Below are 14,543 nucleotides of genomic sequence, written 5' to 3'. Positions count from 1 at the left end.
ATCTCGCGTACTACTTTTTTCCTATTTTTTAAACTGGAGTATTTAGGGACAAGTCGTATTAACGAAAGATTTCTATTTTTCTGTTTGAAATTAAATTAGATATTCCTATAGGTGTATTAGAAGTACTAGGCATAGAAAATGTCTGCATGTTTAATATCCCATAAAGATATCAAGCCAGCCATGAATTATTTATATAATCTTTTGTGTAGTTATTAAATGGTAAAATTATATCACTTCCTATTTCCTGCTTAAACAAAGATACTCAGTAATTCATACGGAAAATATCTGACTGCATTGTTTGCATTCTTTGCAATCAACTCATTTCTACAAATTACTTAACAGTAATCTCAAATATTTGGCGAATTCATTTTCCTGTTATCTTTATTTGGACAAATTTTTCCTCAACGGATTTGTTTAAGTTCCCTTAGTCATTTTTTTTTGGTAGTAAAAAAGGTATTTTTTCATGAAACTGGTTTTCTCAAAATATGTGCCAACAAAAATATATGACAAGAAAGTCAATGACTATTTGTGGTATTCTTAGTTACATACTTATATGTTTCAGATAAAAACCATCCGATATTCTTCAGCTACTCGATAAACTAAATTTTATTGAAGTATCTTTAAAAAACGACGGAATTATTTGAAAGAAATGAAATAAACTATTTTTTTTGTAGTAATTTTTTAAGGAAGAAACTATCTTGTTCATTTTTCAAGAATTTATTGTAGTGAAGAGCTTTATTTATTCAAATACCTACACAAATGTTATTTTATTCCTTTTATCACGATGTACACATGTGTAGTATGAGCACATGACAATATCTGCTCAAATATTTCTAAATGTTGTACAAACGATGTGTTCACAAAAATTGCCTTTATACCAACCATTTGTATACACTTGCCACTTTTTTACGAATGCAGATTCGTTTTCTTTGGTGTGTTGGTGAATATTTAGAGAGTAGCCCTTATATCATTACTTTTCACTTCATGGTGAAAATGTGAAATGATAAATAATTGATAGTTTGACATATATTCGATAATAGATATCAAAATGTTGGACATAATTTGGATAAAGGCAGATAACGATTTCTGCGCACTTTTTAAACTGACAGGACAGCGTATGTAATAAAAAAATTATAAAGCTATATCCTTAAACTATTGATCACCCNTCAATTAATTGATGAAGTCGCTTCATCAAGAAATTGGACAAGTGTAATGCATCAAATCAGATTGTCAAATAACTTCATCTCTCAATTTATTCATCAAGTTCTTGACGAATTAGAGCATGTTCTAATTTTCGTCAATTTCTTCGTGAAGTTCGGAAGTACCAACCCAACAGATTTCCAGCCTCAGATCAGTAATGAGGTTATGTTATTGGAATATGTAAATAATTGTGTTTCGTCGTGCTAGTTTTGCATTGTTTTTACTGATTTGATATTTACAAAAACTAATATTTATATAATATGTGTCAGAACGGTACCGCTGTTGTATCACTATGATTATGAGTGGAAAGGTGACATTTTTGAAGTCTGTAGCAGTGTAAAACCACAATGTTTACCAATAAATTCGTGAATTAATTGATGAATAAATTGTCAATGTAAAACAGCTATTAAGAAGAATCTTGTTCATTTTTCAAGAATTTTTGTAGTGAAGAACTTTATTTATTCAAATACCTACCAAATTTTATTACTTTTATCACGATGTACACATGTGTAGTATGAGCACATGACCATATCTGCTCAAACATTTCTAAATGTTTTACAAACGATATCTATACATATAAATTGTCCTTATTTCAGCCACTTGTATACACTTGCCACTTTCTTTACGAATGCAAAGAGCAATACACGGTGGAGCATGTTTATTGTTAGTTGTTCATACATTCAAACAGATTAGTTTTCTTTGGTGTGTTGGTGAATATTTGTTAAGGGGGATCAGGTTCTACGAAAAAATGTAGTCAATTTCATATTATTGAAATATATATTTTTTTGCAATGAGAAATCAAATTCTGTGAATTATTCTCGAATTATTTATCGATTTGTTTAACATAGGTTCTTATGGGAAAAAATATAATTTTATAACTCGGTCCCCGCTTCACCCGATCCTCCTTAAGTAAAAATATGCTTTTAAATGTATCGATATACATCATCCATACGATGAGGCATTTATTTACGGTTGACAAATATGTGTACTCAGGAAAATCTACTTCAACAAAATAAAAATGTGTTTTATATAGCCCTTTTATCATTACTTTTCACTTCATGGTGAAAATGTGAAACGATAAATAATTGATAGTTTGACATATATTCGATAATAGATATCAAAATGTTGGACATAATTTGGATAAAGGCAGATAACGTTTTCTGCGCACTTTTTAAACTGACAGGACAGCGTATGTAATAAAAAAATTATAAAGCTATATCCTTAAACTATTGATCACCCCAGTTTACATGATATACATTTTTAATAGCGTGCTTTCAGCTCATTTTCATGACCTCTTTGGAGTCCCAAGGCAGCTCCCTGGGGGTCAAGGTTGGCATTGAAAGGCTAATCCATGACACTGCCCAACATGTTTTGTAAACAACTATGTACGACCTTGCTGGTATTCCCTAAAACAGAAATAAATTTCGTTTAAAAATCCACAAAATTTGTTAGGCATATTTTCATTTCGTCATGTTTATTTTTAATTCGGAGGCACATTCTAAGTATATGTCCAGCAGATTGAGATTAAATTATAATAATTTTAATTTTACCTGATGAGCTGACCGTCGTCGTCATCTTCGTTTCTGCGTATTTCTTTCGTGGCGGAAGATATCCTGAATCCGCTTCGTCGTATGAGTAAGGGTTATATAATAATTTGGTTGGGTATATTTATTCATGATCAATATATTTTTTTTTTAATTTTAACCACACAATAAATTCTAACGTCTACATAAAAATATTTTATTGCATTGGTTTCATGTAAAAATTGCATTTATATGTACAGGGTATAAAGTAAGTCATAGAAATCCGTGCGATAGAGAAGGATGGCTATAATGAAGGCGTCTCATAGTTACCGCCCGTTTCACCCTTCCACAATCCACTTCCACTTGTAATTTAATTTCAGCGACCGGTGGTCATCTTTGTTTTCGTCGTTTGGCTTTTCTTTAACGGATGTCACTACTTATACAATTTCGACTTCGGTATTTCGATATGTTAATACCATCCGTTAACAGAGGGCAGCACAACGCATAACAAAGAAAACAGTAGATAATAGATACCTCTGTTTGTAAATCTAGTGACCTTGTTTCCCCTACTGAGAAGTTATTAAATGGAGTATAGTCCTCAGCTGCATTTAAAGTTAATTTAGTTGTTATTTTAGTATACTTTTTAAAATGACTTAAAAATCCCAAGAAATAAAGCAAAATTCCCTATTTCCCCAATTCCAAAAAAATCTGTAGATCTGGCATCACTCTTTCTAGGGCTGCGCCTCACCTTAGACAAATTGTGCTGCCCTCTGTTAACGGATTGTATTAACATATCGGAATACGAAGTCGGAATTGTATAAGTAGTGACATCTATTACAGAAAAGGCAAACGACGAAAACAAAGATGACCACCGGTCGCTGAATTACAAGTGGAAGTGGATCTTATTTGTGGAAGGGCGAAACGGGCGGTCACTATGAGACGCTTTCATTACAGCCATCCTTCTCTATCGCATGGATTTCTATGACTTACTTTATCACTCTCACGTAACGGCCGATGAACCATGGGGCTTTCCGACCCTGTATAGGGTGTCATAATGAATTGTACATAGACTAACACGTGATCTCTCATAATAATGTGATATAGCCAAACTTACCTTAGTCCAAAAGTTGATAGTAACCGAGTTGCAGGGTGTTAGAATCAGGAAACTCAACAGTAATCTAGATTCTAACATAATGATAAGTTTAGCATAAACTAGTTTTGAAAGCGCTTTTCACTGTTTCTGTTTTCATTTGCAGGACTTCTTTTGATAAAGTGTACTTACAGTCTAAATCACATTGAATCTTTTAAAAATAAGACAACAAATAAGAATGTTTTGTCCTATGAACTATATTTCTGTCTTCTCTTGTTTTCGAGATACAAAATAAAATTTTTTAAATAGAATTTTTACGAAAATTTTCAAATGGTGCGAAATATTTTTATCAAATTTGGTATTCCGGGGTTTTTAAGGATGCCAAATACGCTGGTCTAATTAATTTTTTGATATTTCATAGGGGGCGCTAGTTATGCTACATTCCTATTACATTTTAAGTTCAAATTTTTTTAAGGTTAGATTTTTTACCATTCGGGCTCCAATTTCTAATGTACAATTTTATTTTCTAAAAATATTGTACTCTTGTAGAACTTTCTAATGTAGACGGTTTTCGAGAAAAAAGGCTTTTAATTAAACTCTTTAGAATATTACGGTGTATAAAATGAGTGACTTTTCTCAAAGTAGGCTTATGTCAAAACTTATTGATGGATGTCTAATAATTTATAAGATCCATCATCTGGTGCGATAATTTGATATATATATAGGAATATTTTAAATCGAGTGAGAACCCATCAGTCTCAACACCAAAGATAATAACTCGGTATTTAAAAATAATAAAATAAAAAATGACGTATCTAATGTTGATTAAAAAACGAAAATAACCATGTAGCTTCACAATACTTTAAACCTAAACCCAAAAACATAACCTCAGATTTATCAAACCTAACCTCAAANAGTCTCAACACCAAAGATAATAACTCGGTATTTAAAAATAATAAAATAAAAAATGACGTATCTAATGTTGATTAAAAAACGAAAATAACCATGTAGCTTCACAATACTTTAAACCTAAACCCAAAAACATAACCTCAGATTTATCAAACCTAACCTCAAACTAATAACACTGACTCTTTTCTAAATCTATTACTTGAAAACTATATTTTTGAGCTTATATAACTAACTCTAAAAACTCATAAAAACCTAATCTCAAACCCTTCAAAACTTAAATTCAAACCCTCAAAACTCAACTTCAAAATCTAAAAACTTGAACTAGAAATTCATAGAATGTAACTATATGTTCCACACCAAAGAGTAAAAGTCCTTGAAAACTATTTTCTGGAACTTATACCCATATATGTTTTCAGCCACGAAAATTGAATAATTTCAAATCTTTCGAATTTTCACCACCAAGAACGGCGGTGACAACATTTTTAACAGTAAGGCGATGTTTCATATTGTATTATCTATGTTCTGCTCAAATATTGTTCGTGCAACTCTCTTGGTTCCGACAATGCAATACCTATGTATGTTTTCAGCCACGAAAATTGTATAATTTCAAATATTTCGAATTTTCACAACCAAGAACGGCGGTGATAACATTTTTAACAGTAAGGCAATGTGTCGCATTGTATTAGCTATGTCCTGTCCAAATTTTGTTCGTGCAACTCTCTTGGTTTCAACAATGCAATACCTATGTATGTTTTCAGTCACGAAAATTGAATAATTTCAAATATTTCGAATTTTCACCACCAAGAACGGCGGTGACAACATTTTTAACAGTAAGGCGATGTTTCATATTGTATTATCTATGTTCTGCTCAAATATTGTTCGTGCAACTCTCTTGGTTCCGACAATGCAATACCTATGTATGTTTTCAGCCACGAAAATTGTATAATTTCAAATATTTCGAATTTTCACAACCAAGAACGGCGGTGATAACATTTTTAACAGTAAGGCAATGTGTCGCATTGTATTAGCTATGTCCTGTCCAAATTTTGTTCGTGCAACTCTCTTGGTTTCAACAATGCAATACCTATGTATGTTTTCAGTCACGAAAATTGAATAATTTCAAATATTTCGAATTTTCACCACCAAGAACGGCGGTGACAACATTTTTAACAGTAAGGCGATGTTTCATATTGTATTATCTATGTTCTGCTCAAATATTGTTCGTGCAACTCTCTTGGTTCCGACAATGCAATACCTATGTATGTTTTCAGCCACGAAAATTGTATAATTTCAAATATTTCGAATTTTCACAACCAAGAACGGCGGTGATAACATTTTTAACAGTAAGGCAATGTGTCGCATTGTATTAGCTATGTCCTGTCCAAATTTTGTTAGTGCAACTCTCTTGGTTTCGACAATCCAATACCTACATGTATACTGAACATTTTAGAATATAAAATTCAAGTTTCAGGTAGAATATCTTCGAAATTAGTTGAAGATTCTCATTTAGTTGTATCGTCCACATAGATCGCAAAATAATAACAGATATAAACAATTCATTGTTAGTAATATTTTAAACTCTATTTAACTTTATATCAAAATTTTAGTGATTTTGGTGACTGTAGTTAGTAATGACCAAACCGCAATAACTTTAAAATGAAACAGAATGGGTCATGTTTCTCTTCGGCAAGATATTCGTGATCAAATTCCACAAATATTGTTCCAATTTGATCGCCCTAGTATAAATAAGTATAATCGAACCTCATTGGCATGACTCGAAACTGCTTGTCCCAGGTCAGAAGACATTCTAAATTAGGTGTCTTATGTTAGGGCAGAGTGAGACGCGGTGTGATTTTATAACTGATGTATTATATATAATCGTACAGGTAATGCAATGATAAATAAACATTAAACATAAAACATCGGGGTCGAGAGCGTACAGCAGTGCGAACCTCGCAACGTCACATACAACGCTTGACAGGTGACAGCAACGCAGGCTCGATCTGAATATGGAGTCCGATTTTCACACTAACATCTTATTTAATCGGTGTCTCTAAACAATAATAAAATTATTTAATAGGATCTGCTTATATCTGTTGAATGGGAGTTCCATCTCTCTAAAGTCTTGTTACTGTTGTGAATTATTTTTTGTTATAATTATTAATTAACAGTGCAAGGGAATTTAATGAATAAAGTAATTTAGAAAAATACCAATTTCGCGCTCTTTGAGCGTGAATGTAGTAATTATGTTTTAACAGTTTGAAAATATTTATGGGTACATGGGTATCGCGTTTTATTTATTACGGATCATTGAAAGGACGACGTTAATACAATGTTATCATATTTTTATGAAATATGAGTTTTATTATATTTAACTTTTGAGATAATAATAAGTAATATTATTCCCGGTAACGACATATCGATAAAATTAAATGAATTATTTTTTGGAATTGTTTTTGCTTTTACTTCCCATATTAAATTTTAACCTATGCACTTTCTTGAAATGTAATTCTATTAAAATTAATAAATTTGCAAGGACCTTGTTCTATTTTATTTCATATCATATCTTACTGGAAAATGAGTACACATAATTTTGAATATATTTGATAAGTTAGTCTTTCATTTTATTTAAAACATTACATATTTAACATAACCACCATATGTAGTCGTAAAAATCACCTAGATAAGGTGTGGTCTAGATTTTTTTTTAAATACTTTGAAAGCGAATTTTCTACGAATACCAAAGATTAATAGTCTTTCATGGCATTTCTTTGGGTTCATATTTCCTCCATTTTTCAGCCTTTCAGCTATTTCTTTCGGATGTATACGTGAGTACCTTTTCCGTTAGACAGAGCTCTGACCATGACAATTGATTTATGTGCATAGATTAGTCTTTCTTTTCTTCTGTGTTTACACGGGGTGTTTGAAATTGGAGAGTTAGGGCGAAGTTGAATGATTCGGAACTTTTTATCAAGCGTTTCCAACTTGTAGGAAACATACCTGCACAGATTGGTAGATTTGAACTTGGGAAATCTACTTTAATCTACGCTAGGTCATCGGTTATTTTGACGCCACATTAGGTAATGCAGATTTCTGTATGTACCGGGTGGTCCGTTATAATTGTCCACCCCCATCTAACTCCCTTGTTATAATATATAGAAAAATGTTTAAATTTAAAAATAAATTAGCAATTTCCTGTCTATTTCTCTCGAAAATTATATGAAACTTGAATTAATCGTATGAGGAATAATTATGTAAATAATGGCATGAGATAGAGTCATAAATGAACAAAAAAGTTTTATATTACAGAGGCGTAAGATTAACAGTTTTCAAAATACAGCGAGTATTAATATTGGGGAGCTTCGTCACAACGTGACAACAGCGCTTAACCTGCTGATGTACACGCGGCAGACTTGTCCTACGGAAAAAATGTAAACAGCTATTATTGTGAAACATTTAGCAAATTTCAAGACAATTGTTTTCCAATTTTTAAATAAATAAAATAAAATGATTTTGTAGTGCGAAGATATTGCTGTGCTTAAATTTTAGCTCGAACTTTAGTAATTATCTTAAAACAGGAACTTAACGGAATCAAATTACATATTTGAAAAATATTCACGTCGTCCAAATAATCATACGTATTAAAAATAATTTAGGTACTTACCAAAAAGCAAGATTTAGTAATTTTTAAACGCACAAGTACAAAACAAACTACAACAAATGCTCAAAATGTCCACCACCATTTTCGATGCACGAACTTCACCTTCGAATACAATTTTCGCGCACCCGCTGGAAAACACCTCAAGAAAAGGAAATAGTGGTACGTAAAAAACACTCCGACACAGTCGAATCCAGATACCAACTGAATTGCGTATTGGTGGTTGCTGGACACTTTAGTACCTCGTTTTAATAAACCGCCACGCCGTTGTCACATTGCTCGATATGAATTTTATCGAACTTTAAATTTATTACAACGCTAATTATTTTTTAGAATTAAGTATAAAGAAAGTTCAAAAAAGTTATAAACATTGTATTTTATGGTATTTTATGCACGCAGGTATGTCAATATTCCTTAATTAATCGAACTTTTGTACATCAAGTTGGAGATTTTGATAATTTTTTTCTCGGAAATGGTTGAGTTTAGGACCCATGTCATATAAGATTTTTTTGTTTATTTTAATGTATTATATCGTCTGTTAAAATTAAGGCAGTCAAACTTCTAATACTTTGTATAAAGAAAGAGTAAAGCGAACTATACACCTAACTACAAATGTAGCTGTTTATCTGCACAAATAAAACTGATCTGATCGAAATAAATCGCAACGCTTCTTAACTCACAGTTAAATAATCACAATTTATCGCAACATGTATTGTTGGTATTACTCTTCTCTCTGTGAGACATAATATTTAACAAGCAAAATTTGTGATGCTCACATTTATATTTTACATATCGTCATTTTTAAATTGGTATCAAAATTTTAAATAATCTACATTTTGGTGGATGCGCCAGTGAAAATATTGTACTCGTGCAAATCTTCAAATAAATTGTTTTTTTGTGTTTTCTTCAATTACCGAGAACTTTGTAAAGTGTTTCTGTTACCCTTGATAAAAGCAATGACAAAAATATACTCCTAGCCTCAAGACGATTTGAATTGAACGCCTAGATACTAGAAACGTACATCTTCGAACATGCACGAAGCTTCCAGGGAAATAAATTCCCTTGAGAATAAAAAGACAGTCTTAGTAATATTTTTACTCTTCTGTACCAAAATATAATTAAAATGTCTCGATTGACAGAAATATTTTTTGCAAATAGAATAAGTATATATTTTTAATATCTGCCGACTGATCACATTGATACGATTAAAACTTTTTTGTAACCGCTGGCTCTAGTGATAGCTCTACCTCTGCTTACAAGTTTGGTGGCCATTCATTCAAGTCGATTCATTGTTATTGTAATGGTGAATCATTTCAGTTTGTTTACTGGCGTTTATTGATATACACACCACAAGAGCACTGCCGTTTCACAAAAAGAAAACAGTTAAGACAGGATCTACAAAAATAAATAATTTGTTCACTAATATTAATTTTCTCAATAAAAGTTACATGTTTCTATAATGAAAACTAAAGTAGACCTAATGATTACCTAAAATTGAATTAGCAGTTTTTTTGTTGCTATAAAAAAGTCAGGGATGATTCCAGAGGTTCTGAATAAGTTTTAGTAATTTCGATTATTAAAAAATGTTTATTATTATTGCATTCTATCTTCCATTAAAAAAATATCTCAAAGTTTGTAGACATCTTGTATGAATTTTCATTACAACGTATCTATTGTCTGTAGATGAGTTGGTCATAGTTATATTTTGATAATAATGGTTTTCTTTTTTTTACAGACACAATAACTCTTCTGTCAGTGAGACAAAGTAAGTATTTTATATTTAAGTCGTAAAATTTGTAAAACATCTGCAATTTTGTAAATTTGGAAGTGCCTGTACAATTTTTTTTTTCTTTTTTTTATTACTAGTACCACCCAGTCTAATGTAAATAATATTGGCAAATAACTATTTTACTGAAGCGATAACCCCGCCATTATTTTCCTCGTTTAATTTACTGTCAGCTTTGACTGATTTCCATAAGTATTATTCAGGACTTCTTTAGTGACCTAATATGAAAGAAAAAGTGCCTCGAATGGCCTTGCTTGTTTATAGGCACACATACTATATGAACGGTTAGGTGATGTCTCATCTTCTAAATTTGTTTATGCTGGTATTTTTGTATATAATAATTAATGAATTAAGTAATTAATTTAATTTTGTATGTAAATTTTTCTCGTAAAACAAAGCAAGGGACCAAACAGAATGATTACTCTCGTACACACCATATTCCCCATAAAAAACTATTCACATTGACATTACTAACGCGTTTCAAACTTGAGCGTGGAAACGTGACCATTTTTTCCTTGCCTTGGTGGAAAAAACGTGACGACTTACTCATCCCCAAATACTTCGGTGCCTTAATAAACAGTTTTGTGCGATTATAATCTCCGTACTTAATAATTATTAGATTTGTTTACAATTATTTATTGTTAGGTTTTTTTTTGAGCTGGTGATTAAGCGGTCAGAAGACCTTCAAGTCGACCTTGCGTATAAACAATACGTAGACGGCGTTGGGTCATCTTCTAAATTTGTTGTGGTATTTACATAAATTAATAAAGCTGTAGGTACACTTGCCGTATCGGATAATATCATTATACAAGGTGTTTCAGTCGTAAACTTATTTAACCACGTATTCGGAAGGCCTAGTAAAGACAGATAATAGAAAAAAAATTTCTCGACCTTTTAAAATAAGCAAATTACCCCTTAACTCCCGTTAACTCCGACGTTGTAGCGAAACAGCTGATTTCCTAGTTTTCGTCTCGTTTAGTTTTGCAATTGCTTTCAATATCAAAGTGCAACGGATCTCAACTTTATTAAGACTTTATGGACATTCGTCCATAAAGTCATTTTAAATAAGTAGGTACCATACAACTCTGAAAAGGTATGCGTACTACAAACTGACTAATTACCTACTTGAACATATGTAAGACTAAAAACACATATTTAATTATAAAACAGTAAAATTGCGTAATCGTATTCTACTCATTTTTCCCTAGCTTCCCTTATAATTAACGACATTATGACTGAAACACCCAGTGTGTACAACAGTGACAAAGAGTTTAAAATAGTTGTCCCAGTTTCAATTACTCAAGTCAGTGAAAGAATATAAGAAGTAATGTAGTCAGTCATAGAAATTTCGAAATTAAAATTATTCTGAAGATGAAGAAGATACATGGCGTCTTTTGTCGGAAAGGACTCGTTAGCATAGGCGCCGTTACCTCGGAATCTAGAGGGAGAGGGGGTGTCAATTAAAAATTTGTTCAGTAATAATTTTCACATTAAAAACACGTTTTCATATTGCAAAAATTAAAAACTAAAAAAATACTAATTATTACCTAAAATTAAACTAGAAATCGTTATGTTACAACAAAAAATTATACAAAAAATCAAACTACTCGCCATTACTGAAGCAATGAATGATTCCAAAGGTTTTAAAACATTTTTTGTATTATTAATGTTAAACCTTGTTTTGCAGTTTCAACTATTTTGATATCTGATGACGATTATTGTTGATGCTTTCTGCATACTATCAAAAATCCTCTCCAAATTTGTGAACACCCTGTATGGTAGCGTTCACTTAATGGTAGAATTAAATAAAATTAAAAAGAGTACAGGAGTTAAAATTTCATTCTCGTCAATAAATAAATGTATCTACAGCGGAAATAGTAAATTTAAATTATTTGAAATGAAATCATTGATGCATCTTTACCCTGCAGCATACAAAAGAAATTTACACAAGTTTTTTTACTTTACTTGAAATTACGCTTCAAAGAACACACTTTATAAATCTGATACATCTTAGCTAAGGGTATAAATACGCTTGAGCGCTACTTCACGCGTGAAGCGACGCTTCACACAACGATTAGTACCGTTATTGGTTATAAATGTCACCCCATCTTAACTAACTAGTTAAACGTCGCTTGATGCAGTATATTTGTACTTAAAACGTGCAACATATTGACATATTGAATTGAGGGTTCGTTTTTTTAACAGCAGTTTAATTATAAATATGAGATAATTTCGCTTTAGGAATTCATTAGAACTGTTACAAAAATTACTTTTCTAGTTTTTGAATTTACACAGACACATGTCTTTCCTCAAATAATTTAGTTCCTGCAAAGAGATTTTATTCACTTATACAGGGTAATTCAGTCATAATGTCATTAATTTTAATGAATTATTAATTATTTAATGAATTATTGGAATGGATTTTACTAGAAAACGGCTCGTGCTATTAAAATCTAACCAGAGTACCTTTTTATACAAAAACTTACCGTATGTCGCTCATGTACAAGATAATCCAGTGGTTGGTTATATAGGGTGACAATTAAGTTGGAAGAACAAGAAAGAAACACCAAAACTTCCAGGAAGGATTTTGATAACAATAAAAACAGAACAAACAAACAAAATAACGACACAACGGGCTCGAACAACATTATTAATTAATTTATTAACACGCGACAGCGTACCGAGATTCAGAGAATGCGCAATCCATAGCAAAATTTGGAATGACTTTATCCATTATTAAATTAACCCGAGACTAAAATTAAGTCGACTGCTCAATGTGGAACCCAAGGAAAAACTGCCTGTTTTTTTGGAGATCTTTCCTGAATTCGACATCTCGCTTCGACAGGCCAATTTCTTGGGTCCAGACGTTTATGTTCTTATCTTACTGGCGAGAACCTGAATATCGGGACGCTTTGGTATAACTATACTATGTTAATAATTACCTAATTGATTGGACTTACATTTATATAAATAATTCTGTGACTAACTGAACTTGCAAGTAACCCTAGCCTCCCTCTAGTGACTCCGTGTAGCAATACGGGACAGATTAGTCCATCTCATTTAATCTATTCTTATAGCTTGGAAAATCCGTCTAAAAACCAGCTATTTACCTGTTATTTGTTTTCTGACAACATTCTAACAACTTATTCTTGGAATTCCTACGTTCTTTGGAATGCATTTTGCGCGTTATTTGAAATATCGATTTTCCTGTTTATACCAGATGCTCAACACAAGGCCCCGACAGTCTAAGTGAACTTGTTAAAAAATATTGCTAAATTTCTCCGAAGGCCGACGCTAAATCCTAACTTTCTAAACCTACTTGAGAGCCCTTAACTTTCGGTAATTTGTGTTGACTGAAATATTTTACTTTTTGGCCCATCGGTTCCGAGAACTAATAAATAAATTACCACGCGTCCCGGCTTTTGTTACAATACAAAATAGATGACTTCACAAGCGTCAAAGCCTACTTTTACTGTTCTACCACCTGGAGTATTATCTTAAAATAAAAAATAGCACTTGCTTACAATTAACTAAAGCAGACAAATGTGATTAGGTGACTTTAAACGATTATCTCATGCCTGAAAAATTTAAACATATTTTTCATATTTATTGGATTTTATATCGTGATACATTTACGAAATGAACCAAAATGTTTTAAACGCGCGGTATACATAAAATAACAATTTGTACCGTTTTAGTGAAGTAAAGATTATTGTCGTAAAAAATGTATGCTTTATATTTTCATCACATAAATTACAGCGCAAAACAAAACTTTTTTTTGTTGTCACACGTCCCATTTTTAAATAAAATGACTAAGTGGGTATACGAGTACGGTCTGCAGGCCCGGCGGATGTAGGGCTTTGGCGAGCTTTTCCACAACAGCAAAATATTTACTCATCGGCGTAGAGTTGTGATGTCAGCACAATTAATTTCATTAATCGAAAGCCTAATTACCGGTTTCAGCGGGTTCGGCGCTGGAACTGGCTTTTATTTTTATTGTCAATTTCATTAAAGTAATGGACGGATGTGGATGTGTTTCAGTTTGTTCGCGACCGTCGCGCTCCATCTCGTTCAGCCTTTAATTGGGTAAGTTTATTTTTGTGGTTTGAATGCGATTATAGCTGTTATCTCTCGCTAGGTAGGCATAATTAAGTGCTGGGTTTCATGCGCCAAGTAAAAACCAGAAATTCCTTCAGTTAATATATTTCAACTTAAGCTGTTCTTAATGAATCACTGATAATTAGATTTCTACAATTTTTCCATCAATATGAATTATTTTCGATACGCTTCTGTTTCCGTTGTTTTAAAGCGAAGGAAATTAAAAAGGTGAGTCATTGATTAGTGGTTTTTCTAAACGTCTGTAATTATTTGAAAACT

The 14,543-nt window shown here is 32.0% G+C and overlaps 1 protein-coding gene across 5 annotated transcripts in view; it reads left to right on the top strand.

Annotated features, from left to right (window-relative positions):
* Positions 1 to 14,543, top strand: part of LOC108910174 (beta-1,4-glucuronyltransferase 1) — a 193,828-nt gene that overhangs the window by 130,834 nt on the left and 48,451 nt on the right. For 4 of the 5 annotated variants that reach the window (XM_018714706.2, XM_018714704.2, XM_018714708.2 and 1 more), the window contains exon 3: positions 10,116 to 10,145. The gene's annotated coding sequence lies outside the window, so the exon portion shown is untranslated. Of the gene's footprint in view, positions 1 to 10,115; positions 10,146 to 14,207; positions 14,253 to 14,543 lie in introns of all 5 variants that reach the window. The other variant, XM_018714709.2, reaches the window with a different exon arrangement.

This window comes from Anoplophora glabripennis, unplaced genomic scaffold (genome assembly GCF_000390285.2).
Source record: "Anoplophora glabripennis isolate ALB-LARVAE unplaced genomic scaffold, Agla_2.0 scaffold372, whole genome shotgun sequence".
Lineage (NCBI taxonomy): Eukaryota > Metazoa > Arthropoda > Insecta > Coleoptera > Cerambycidae > Anoplophora > Anoplophora glabripennis.
Note: the sequence above shows the minus strand (reverse complement) of the source record. Positions and strands in the feature narration are given on the sequence as shown.